Here is a 12,308-nt window from a genome sequence, read left to right on the forward strand (position 1 = left end):
CTTCTGCATGCAAAGCAGGTGGCCCCCCACGGCTGAGCTGTGGTCTTTTTAAAATGAAAAACAAAGCAAGTTCCTAGTCCTCATAGTTACGAAGAAAGGGCTCGTTTAAATGGAAGCATAGGAGTCTGCCTATTGCTGAGTCCATCTAGCTCAGTGTTGCCTACACTGACTGGCAGAATGGCTCTCTGTGGTCTCAGACAGGGATTTTCTCCCTGCCTTGCCTGGAGATGCTGCCAGCGGGGACTGAACCTGGGGCCTTCTGCATGCAAAGCAGGTGCTCTCCCGCTGGGCTGCAACCCTTCCCTGTGTGTTTGTGTATGCACAGGAAAGTAGAAGCAGTTGGGAAAGAAGGAAGGAACCACAGTGTTATGTACTGAGTTGAATAGGATCCAAAATGCAGCAGTCTGATTGGTCCTAGAACAATAGGATCCAGAATACAGCAGCCTGATTCGTCCTAGAACAATAGGATCCAAAATGCAGCAGTCTGATTGGTCCTAGAACAACAGGATTCAGAATGCAGCAGTCTGATTGGTCCTAGAACAATAGGATCCAGAATACAGCAGCCTGATTCGTCCTAGAACAATAGGATCCAAAATGCAGCAGTCTGATTGGCCCTAGAACAATAGGATCCAGAATACAGCAGCCTGATTCGTCCTAGAACAATAGGACCCAAAATGCAGCAGTCTGATTGGTCCTAGAACAACAGGATTCAGAATGCAGCAGTCTGATTGGTCCTAGAACAATAGGATCCAGAATACAGCAGTCTGATTGGTCCTAGAACAATAGGATCCAGAATACAGCAGCCTGATTCGTCCTAGAACAATAGGATCCAAAATGCAGCAGTCTGATTGGTCCTAGAACAATAGGATTCAGAATGCAGCAGTCTGGTTGGTCTTCAAACAATAATAGGATCCAGAATGCAGCAGTCTGATTGGTCCTAGAACAATAGGATCCAGATTTCAGCACCCTGATTGGCCTACAGGAGAACCCCGGAATCAACCAATCACGTGCGGCCCATTGTGTAAATAATGTATATAAAGCAGACATTCTGGGGGAACTTCCATTCCTCCTCACCACTATGAGCTGAATAAAGAGCATGAAATCAGCTCTCGACTCCGAGTATATTTCACACATATATCCTGCCTGTTTGTACTCCTTCACTTCTGTTCTCCCTGGGAGGACCCAGGCCCCACCAATGGCTCTCCATCATGACTGGGGGAGCAAACAGAGCTCTTTCCTCAGTGCCCCACACCTGGGGAAGGGGGTTCTCCAGGGGGCAGGACCAGGCGGACCATTGGCATGACCCAGGGGGGTGCTTTTCTTACATTGTTAGGTATCTCCTTCTGCTTGGTTCCCATTCTCCCCACCCCACCCCAAGGGGTCTACGATCAGCCCCCAGCCCTCAGCAGTCTGAGTGCCGTTAATGATTCACTCCCCATATCTTGTTTGAGTGAGGGAGAAGCTGCCTGTTTGTGGGAGCAGGTAAGCCAGGTGGAAGGTTGACCCCAAGACTATCAGGTAGCCCCAGCGTGCTGCTTCTGCCTTCTGCCCGGATGTGGGGGCAGCTTCTGCAGACCCTGTTCCTGCCCGGTTCCTGTTGCTGGACCCCTTCATCCCTCTCCGCTGAGAAACACATGCAACCCCTTTTACCTGGTGTGGTTCCTTCCACAAGGCCATTCATTTTGCACTCGCTGCTGCTCAGGCACAGAAGTTGGGCACAACATCCACACAATGCCGTCCTCATCAAAATAATAATAATAATAATAATAATAATAATAATAATAATAATAATATATTATTATTTATATCCCGCCCATCTGGCTGGGTTTCCACAGCCACTCTGGGTGGCTCCCAACAGAATAATAATAATAAAGCTGAAATAAAAAAATTAAGGTCTTATATATATAATAAATGTTCATAAATGTACCAAGTAAACACATACATAAATATATAAACCACATGTCTGAAGCAGCACAGGAAAACCATTTTGACTCCCAAACTGAACAAATGATTTCTCTGCAAGGTCAAGGAAAATGGAAAAGCCTCCCCATTGTCTTTTCCTTCGCAAATCCTGTCTTAAGGGTATGTCTGTGTATGAATAGGGTGAGCCTGTGACCTGGCTCAGGAACTAAGTATTTATCTTTACAAAAGACTGGCCAGGCTCCCCAGAGTATCCAATCAAGTAAGCATTAACAGGTAACCTGCCAGACAGGAGGTAAACAACGCACTCAGATTTCTGATGTAGACCACCCTTTCTGTGATGTAGGTATGATGTTTCTGGGGGTGGTCTTGGACTCCAGGGCGGGCAATTAAAAATGTCTATATAAGGGCGGGCACACCTTTGTTCTGGGTCCTCCTCCTTTCCTGCATGTGAGGGGAGCACCCTGTTGCTACAGTTCAATAAAGATCAGGCTTACTAGCTGCTTTGCTTCTCGATATTCTCTGGTTGGCCTCTGTTATTTTCGCCGACCCATGGAGAAACTGCAAAGGACTCTATAAGGGCTCTTGTGTCCCCCATAAGGGAATAAGGGCAGATTTTCATTTATTACAAAGCGATAAAACATCAAACATTAAAAACTTCCCTAAACCGGCCTGTTAGGGACTAGATAACCCTCAGAACCCCTTACAACTCTACAGTTCTATGATTCTAAAGTTATCCAAATTGGTGGCCATCTCTTGCCTCCTGCAGGTGGGAGTTACATTATTTAACTACATGCTCTGTGAAGAAAGACTTCATTTTATCCAGCCTGAATCAACTTCATTGGATGTCCACAAGTTCTAGTGTTATGATAGAGGGAAAAAAACCTTTTCTCCATCCACTTTCTCCAGGCCAGGCCTAATTTTATAAACTTCTAACCCGTCGCCTCCGACTCATTTTTCCCCTCTAAATTAAAAACACCACCACCTTTCTTCATAGGAATCTGCCCTACAAAGAACAAGACCCTTGGACAATATACCTCAATATTGTCCACATTGATTGGCAGCAGCAATGGCTCTCCAAGGTTTCAGGCAGGAAGGATCCATCCCTGGGTGGGGATGTGTTGTTGTTGTTGTTTAGTTGTTTAGTCGTGTCCGACTCTTCATGACCTCATGGACCAGAGCACGCCAGGCACTCCTGTCTTCCACTGCCTCCCGCAGTTTGGTCAAACTCATGCTGGTAGCTTCGAGAACACTGTCCAACCATCTCGTCGTCCTCTGTCGTCCCCTTCTCCTTGTGCCCTCCATCTTTCCCAACATCAGGGTCTTTTCCAGGGAGTCTTCTCTTCTCATGAGGTGGCCAAAGTCTTGGAGCCTCAGCTTCAGGATCTGTCCTTCCAGTGAGCACTCAGGGCTGATTTCCTTCATAATGGAGAGGTTTGATCTTCTTGCAGTCCATGGGCACCATAATTCAAAAGCATCCATTCTTCGGCGATCAGCCTTCTTTATGGTCCAGCTCTCACTTCCATACATCACTACTGGGAAAACCATAGCTTGAACTATACGGACCTTTGTCGGCAAGGTGATGTCTCTGCTTTTTAAGATGCTGTCTAGGTTTGTCATTGCTTTTCTCCCAAGAAGCAGGCGTCTTTTAATTTCGTGACTGCTATTATACCACTGAGCTAAGGCCTTTCCCTTGCTTGGCTGCTGTGTGAAACAGGATGGGGCACCACAGGATGGCCTTTTGGTCTGATCCACTCGCCATGGCTCTTTCTGATGTTTTCCTGGGATTTTTTTTAAAAAGTGCAATACAGGCTTGCAGGAAAGATCTCTCTCGGCTGCCCTCTCCCGGCAGACAAGGGACACGCTCCTTCTTTCTCTCAGAATCGACTCTTTCCAAGGCAGTCTGAAAAAAAGGATGCCAACAGTGTCCTTCAGCTCTCTATATTGGACAAACAGGCCAAACCTTACGCCAAAGAATAAACGGACATAAATTGGACATCAAGAATCAGAAGACAGAGAAACCAGTAGGAGAACACTTCAATCTCCCAGGACATTCTATACAAGATCTCAAAGTAGCTGTTTTACTACAAAGGAATTTCAGAAATAGACTGGAAAGAGAAGCTGCTGAATTGCAACTCATTACCAAACTTAAAACCATGGAGAGACCTGGTCTGAACAAAGACATTGGATTCTTATCTCATTATACATGACAAAGCCATTTTTCACCTTCTCACCCCTTGCTTTTTTCCTGTAAGACCTATTGCAGTCGTTAAGAGTCGTCAACAGGCTCATCACAGCTATCTGCCAATCACCCATTCCCACCACCCTTCTGAGTAATACCCCTCCCCACCTTCTCACTATATAGAAGGATCTGGCAACTTCTGTTTCAGTGTATCTGAAGAAGTGTGCATGCACACGAAAGCTCATACCAAGAACTAACTTAGTTGGTCTTTAAGGTGCTACTGGAAGGAATTTTTTTCTTTCTTTCACTATGGCAGACCAACACGGCTACCTTTCTGTAACTGAAAAAAAGAGGCAATGGAGGCAACTCAGCCCTCACTTGCCCTACTGCCTTCCAGCCCAGGGGGTAATTTTTTTAGGACACTGACATTTCCAGGCACTGACTGCCGTGCTAACGTTGAACACGTCCCAATTCCATCTGTTGGTTTATGTGGCTATTCTCTAACCGGGGAAAATCTGATCAGTCATGAAAACTGGCTGATTCAAAACAAAACTATTCACTTTGCAGGGGTGGCTGTGGTTTTCTGACGTGTCATGTTGATATGTTTCTTGCGGGGAGGGGGTGATATATTGTAATGCACCCCACCTTCGGTCCCATTAGCCCTCCCTTTGTGTAACATAGAATTGTAGCGTTGGAAGGGACCCTGAGGATCATCTAGTCCAACCCCCTGCAGTGCAGGAATATGCAACTGTCCCACGCAGGGATCGAACCTCCAACCTTAGCGTTATCGGCAGCATGCTCTAACCAACCAAGCTATCCAGGCTGTCTGGCGTGGCAGTTTTAATAACCAGAGCTGTGTACGCATCATACAACCCCATTCTATTACAATGGTACCTCGGGTTAAGTACTTAATTCGTTCTGGAGGTCCGTTCTTAACCTGAAACTGTTCTTAACCTGAGGTACCACTTTAGCTAATGGGGCCTCCTGCTGCTGCTGCGCCGCCAGAGCACAATTTCTGTTCTCAGCCTGAAGCAAAGTTCTTAACCTGAAGCAATATTTCTGGGTTAGCGGAGTCTGTAACCTGAAGCGTATGTAACCCGAGGTACCACTGTATTCATTTATCTGTCATGAAAACTGGCTGATTCAAAACAAAACTATTCACTTTGGAGAGGTGGCTGTGGTTTTCTGACGTGTCATGTTGATACTGAAGGAGCGTCTCCACCCCCATTGTTCAGCCCGGACACTGAGATCCAGCGCCGAGGGCCTTCTGGTGGTTCTCTCATTACGAGGAGTGAGGTTACAGGGAACCAGACAGAAGGCCTTCTCGGTAGTGGCTCCCGTCCTGTGGAAAGCCCTCCCACCAGATGTCAAGGAAATAAACAACTACCTGACTTTTAGAAGACATCTGAAGGCAGCCCTGTTTAACAGACCACTGTATTTTAATACTTTGTTGGAAGCCGCCCAGAGTGGCTGGGGAAACCCAGCCAGATGTGCGGGGTATAAATAATATTTTCTTCTTCTTCTTCTTCTTCTTCTTCTTCTTCTTCTTCTTCTTCTTCTTCTTCTTCTTCTTCTCAATTATTGTTAAGCACTGACCTATTTTACTTCTTCACACGATGCATAGTTCAACTATGGAACTCACTTCCGCAGGAAGCAGCAATGGTCACCTAGATGGCTTTGAAAGAGGAATGGACAAATTCATGTGGCTATTAGCTGTCATGGTTGGAGGCAGCAATGCTCCTGAATAGCAGTTGCTATTCAGGGGAGGGGAGAACGCTCTTGCGTTCGAATCCTGCTTGCAGGCTTGCCATAGACATCTGGTTGGCCCCTGTGAGAACAGGAGGTTGGACTAGATGGGCCATTGACCTGAACCAGCAGGTTCTTCATCGGTTCTTAATAGCCTCCTAAAATCACCTGTCTCAAGGTGATTTACATAAAAGGGCATTAAAAAACAACAAATACATTTGAGAGACCCTTGTGGCAAAGACCCACTGATGCAGCCCAGAAAGCCTGTTGGAACAAATACATCTTTGTAAAGTGAAGCCATATCTTGTTCCGCATGTTATGTACTGAGTTGAACAGGATCCAAAAGGCAGCAGTCTGATTGGTCCTAGAGCAATAGGATTCAGAATGCAGCAGTCTGATTGGTCCACAGGAGCCACCCAATCCAGCTCCAGGTGGAAGTGAATCCGCAACCTGATTGGCCTACAGGAGAATCCCGGAATTAGCCAATCACGTGGGGCCTCTTGTGTAAATAATGTATATAAAGCAGACATTCTGGGGGAACTTCCATTCCTCCTCACCACTATGAGCTGAATAAAGAGCATGAAATCCACTCTCGACTCCGAGTATATTTCACCGCAGAACAGGGGCAGCCACACCAAAGGCCCTGCTCCGAGCCACTGTGGAGCCGGCTTCTGAGATCTATGGGACTTGCAGCAGAAACTCTCCCGCAGACCGCAGAGACTTACTGTAGCTCAGCCCGCGCAGACCTACAATTCCCATCACCCATAACAAACTACACTTCCCAGGATTCTCTCTGGGGGAATTCATGTGCTCTAAATACAGTGGTGCCTCGCAAGACGAACGCCTTGCAAAACGAAAAACTCGCAAGACGAAAGAGTTTTCCGTTTTTGAGTCGTTCCACAAGACGAATTTCCCTATGGGCTTGCTTCGCAAGAAGAAAGCCCATAGGGAAATCTCCGGGGACCTCTTTTAAATGCTGGCCCCCCTCCGGCCTTCAGAAGAGGTCCAGGAAGGCCGGCGGGGGCCGAAAGGCTTTGCTCCCCACCGCCAGCATTTTAAAAGCGGTCCGGGATAGCAGGGAAGCGCGCTGCGCTTTCCCGCTATCCCGGACTGCTTTTAAAATGCTGGCCATCGGGAGCAAAGACTTTTGCCCCCCGCCGGCCTTCAGAAGAGGTCCTGGACCTCTTCTGAAGGCCGGCGGGGGGCAAAAGTCTTTGCTCCCCCCCGCCTGCCTTCCCGGGATAGCGGAGAAGCGCAGCACGTTTCTCCGCTATCCCGACGGCTTTTGAAGGCAGGCGGGGGGGGGGAGCAAAGAATTTGGCCCACCGCCGGCCTTCAGAAGAGGTCCTGGACCTCTTCAGAACAGCCTTCTGAAGGCTGGCGGTGGGAAGAAAAGCCCTTGTCCCCCCCCCCAGCCTTCAGAAGAGGTCGGGGGACAGACTGTCCCCGGACCTGGTCTGAAGGCGGTTTCCATAGGAATGCATTGATTGATTTTCAATGCATTCCTATGGGAAACCGTGCTTTGCAAGACGAAAAACTCGCAAGAAGAAAAAACTTGCGGAACGAATTAATTTCGTCTTGCGAGGCACCACTGTATATGGTTTGTCTGTAGCCACTGTCCAAAGGAAAGATGCTCAATAGACAAGAGTTGCTGGGAGAGCCGACTGCCACCTTTGGAGAGGGTTGCCTGGGTCGGAAAGAGATTCCACGCGTCCTTCCCTCTGGCGGAAGGAGGAAAATAGAGTGAAGGTTTGGGGGGGGGGGGAGAGACAGCCAAAGCTTTCAGGAGAAATTCACTTTGCCTTGTTGCAAAACAATTTTTTTTCTGCTTAGCTGGGCCACTGTCCCCCCCCCCCCAGTTCCTTCCTTCCCAGGGAGATTAAATGGAGGGTCAAAGGTAACTGGAGGGATGGTGTGCAGAGTTCAAGACCTCTCCCTAGAGAAGGGGGGCAAGGGTTTGTGGAGCGACAAAAAGGTTGGAGGAGAGGGAGAGGGACAACTCTGCTCCCTCTGGTGGAAGAAGGAAAATAGAGTGAAGGTTTAGGAGAGAGAGAGAGAGAGAGAGAGAGAGAGAGAGAGAGAGAGAGAGAGACAGCCAAAGCTTTCAGGAGAAATTCACTTCACTTCTCATTTACCTGGTTAGCACTTTCTGAAATAGTATGAGAGCCAAAACATGGCAATTGTTCGAAAATCTGCACTTCTCCAGAATTTGCAATGCAGTTCTACAGCCAAGTATTTGTGTATCTTATATATATACATACACACACACATATATACATACACACACACACACACACACACACACACACACACATAACTAGGGTAAAGCAGTGCTTTTTTCTGGGGACACAGGGGTGCGCATACCCCTAAACATTTTGTGAATCTAAGTTTGGCCTCATTGAGGGGCAGTATTTCAATATGAGTAGAGAGTCCCCCTAAACATCTTTTTTTGGAAAAAGCACTGGGGTAAAGGTAAAGGGACCCCTGACCATTAGGTCCAGTCGCAGATGACTTTGGGGTTGCAGCGCTCATCTTGTTTTATTGGCCGAAGGAGCCGGCATACAGCTTCCGGGTCATGTGGCCAGCATGACTAAGCCGCTTCTGGCAAACCAGAGCAGTGCATGAAAACGCCGTTTACCTTCCCGCAGGAGCAGTACCTATTTATCTACTTGCACTTTGACGTGTTTACGAACTGCTAGGTGGGCAGGAGCAGGGACCGAGCAACGGGAGCTCACCCCATCGCGGGGATTCGAACCACCAACCTTCTGATCAGCAAGCCCTAGGCTCTGTGGTTCAACCCACAGTGCCACCTGGGGTAAAGTGTCCATAAAAATGCATACTGAATCTGCAGATGCATTGTATTAAGGAAAATTGTTTTGCAAAACATGTTTCTGTCGGGGGGGGGGGGAAATGGCATAAAAACATGCACACTGAAAATAATAACGATGATATATGATACATAGGCTGATGTGGAGAACTGAATTCAAGATTAGGGAAAGGAGAAACTGAATTTGACATAATCACTCATCCTGGGTTAAGGCCAGAAGAGCTCACAGATTGCAGCCTGTTCCACCTTGTGGAATCCGAAGTCGCTGCCCCCATCCCCCCAGATGTGGGGCTGGAAGGCTGAGTCAGATCCTTGGTCCATCTCGCTCAGTATTTTCTACACTGACCGGCAGCAGAGCCCCAGGATTTCAGGCGGGGGACATTTGTGCGGCAGCTGCATCAGAGGGCAAGGAATTGATGTTTGCCGGTCTGTAGCTTTGGAGGCGCAGAGCAGGCTAGTTTAAAGGGAATGATGCTGCCCGCCCCCTCCACAGCTGCCCCCCCCCCCCCGCCTAACACCCGGCGTCCTCATTTGACTTCACCTCGGGTTCAGGGAGCCCACTGCTATTTCACAGAGCTGGTTCTCCACCCCACGTCCCCCCTTTGCTTGCCCAGCTGGCTACAGGGTAACCTTCCCAGATCGGCTGCTGGTTAATGATCCGCCCTCCCAGTGGCCTTGACACCTGCTATGGGTCCCAGGCCATGCAGATATAGAAGAGGGGAGGCGAAGCAGAGGGAGAGACAGGAAGAATGTTTTTAGTACTGGAAAAAAGACAGGAAGTACTGTTTTGGGGGGACAGGGGGTGGGCGGGTGGGGAGGACTCCCTGGTCCTGAATGGGGTAACTGTGCCCCTGAAGGACCAGGTGCACAGCCTGGGAGTCATTCTGGACTCACAGCTGTCCATGGAGGCGCAGGTCAATTCTGTGTCCAGGGCAGCTGTTTATCAGCTCCATCTGGTATGCAGGCTGAGACCCTATCTGCCTGTGGACAGCCTTGCCAGAATGGTGCATGCTCTAGTTATCTCCTGCTTGAACTACTGCAACGCGCTCTATGTGGGGCTACCTTTGAAGGGGACCCAGAAACTGCAATTAATCCAGAATGCAGCAGCTAGACTGGTGACTGGGAGCAGCCGCCGAGACCATATAACACCCGTCCTGAAAGATCTACATTGGCTCCCAGTACATTTCCGAGCACAATTCAAAGTGTTGGTGCTGACCTTTAAAGCCCTAAACAGTCTCAGCCCAATATACCTGAAGGAGTGTATTCACCCCCATCGTTATGCCCAGATGCTGAGGTCCAGCGCCAAGGGCCTTCTGGCGGTTCCCTCATTGCAAGAAGTGAGGTTACAGGGAACCAGGCAGAGGGCCTTCTCGGTAGTGGCACCCACCCTGTGGAACACCCTCCCATCAGATGTCAAAGAGATAAACAACAATCTGACTTTTAGAAGACATAGAATCATAGAATCATAGAATCATAGAGTTGGAAGAGACCACAAGGGCCATCGAGTCCAACTCCCTGCCAAGCAGGAAACACCATCAGAGCACTCCTGACATATGGTTGTCAAGCCTCTGCTTAAAGACCTCCAAAGAAGGAGACTCCACCACACTCCTTGGCAGCAAATTCCACTGTCCAACAGCTCTTACTGTCAGGAAGTTCTTCCTAATGTTTAGGTGGAATCTTCTTTCCTGCAGTTTGGATCCATTGCTCCGTGTCCGCTTCTCTGGAGCAGCAGAAAACAACCTTTCTCCCTCCTCTATGTGACATCCTTTTATATATTTGAACATGGCTATCATATCACCCCTTAACCTCCTTTTCTCCAGGCTAAACATGCCCAGCTCCCTTAGCCGTTCCTCATAAGGCATCATTTCCAGACCTTTGACCATTTTGGTTGCCGTCCTCTGGACACGTTCCAGTTTGTCAGTGTCCTTCTTGAACTGTGGTGCCCAGAACTGGACACAGTACTCCAGGTGAGGTCTGACCAGAGCAGAATACAGTGGCACTATTACTTCCCTTGATCTAGATGCTATACTCCTATTGATGCAGCCCAGAATTGCATTGGCTTTTTTAGCTGCCGCGTCACACTGTTGGCTCATGTCAAGTTTGTGGTCAAGACATCTGAAGGCAGCCCTGATTAGGGAAGTTTTTAATGTTTGAAGTTTTATTCTGTTTTTAGTGTTCTTTTGGGAGCCACCCATAGTGGCTGGGGAGACCCAGCCAGATGGGCAGGGTATAATAATAATAATAATAATAATAATAATAATAATAATAATTGTGGTTTCCAAGGCACAGCTATGACTACTGATCTCTCACCTCTGTCCTGGTCAAACCGACTTCCGGAACAGATTAAGTTTGGCGCTTTTGTTTTTGCTGTTTATTTTGCATTTGTTTGTTTTTGAGGCTTTTTCGGTTCATTTGTTTTTGTGGCTGTGTGGAATGCAGTTCAGCTATGGATTGATTGATTGATTGATTGTGTGACTGTGGAAATGGATAAAAGCCCCTCATCCAAACAATGAATTACATCAGCGCAGGTAAGGAATTTTTTTTTTCATTTTTACCGTCTACAATACTGTCTTATTTATTTTATAGTACAATACATTGATTATTGCTTTCACTTTTATGGAAGATTGCTTTCATTTTATGTTAGATAGTAAAAATCATGTTAAATGGCTGCTTTGGGGGTTGTTTTTAAAAGTCTGGAACGGATTAATCCGTTTTGCATTCCTTTCTATGGGAAATCACGCCTTGGTTTTGGAACGCTTTGGTTTTGGAGCGGACTTCCGGAACGGATTAAGTTTGAGAACCAAGGTACCACTGTATCCTAAAGACACCATCATCTCTGCCAACCTTCATCCCAAGGAAACTGAACTCTGGGAAAGCTCCTGGAGACTGCTTGGCAATTGGGGCGGCTCATATATAACCTAGAGTCCAGACCAAAGAGGAGCCTGTGGTTCACAAATGCCATTTTAATTCACAGCTGTTGCCTATTTCACTAGTGATCTCTGCAAAAGTCGGGAATTTCTCTCCCCCCCCCTTCATGCTTCAGCTGGCGAGTTTAAAAAAAAGCAGCATCGCAGCACAGCACATTACCATTAATGGCCATGAAAATCAGACTGCTGGGGTTTTATTTCTAAAACCCAAGGTGTCTCTGATTAAACCCGCTGAGAGGAAATGCCTCAGGGTGCCTTTACGGGTCTTCTTGTGCCTAGAGGCAAAGGCAAGGCACTCTTATTATATTCAGAGGCAATCTTTTCCTGGACAGTTCACATTTTCAGAAGCTGATGTCCAGGACTGAGCCCTGAGAGGCACTTTGAGAAAGATTTTCCTTTCACTATAGGAACACAGAAGCATGCCCTGTACTGAGACAGGGTCCATTTAACCTAATACTGTCTACACAGGCTGGCAGCAGCTCCCCAGGCAGGGGACATTTGCAGAAATTCCTGGAAATGCTGTGGAGATACTGCTTCCTTCTAAAAATAAGGTCATAGAATTATAGAATTGTAGCCATTCTTAAGGAAATCAGCCCTGAGTGCTCGCTGGAAGGACAGATCCTGAAGCTGAGGCTCCAGTACTTTGGCCACCTCATGAGAAGAGAAGACTCCCTGGAAAAGACACTGATGCTGGGAAAGATGGAGG

The sequence above is a fragment of the Podarcis raffonei genome, chromosome 8 (genome assembly GCF_027172205.1).
Source record: "Podarcis raffonei isolate rPodRaf1 chromosome 8, rPodRaf1.pri, whole genome shotgun sequence".
NCBI classification, from domain to species: Eukaryota; Metazoa; Chordata; class Lepidosauria; order Squamata; family Lacertidae; genus Podarcis; species Podarcis raffonei.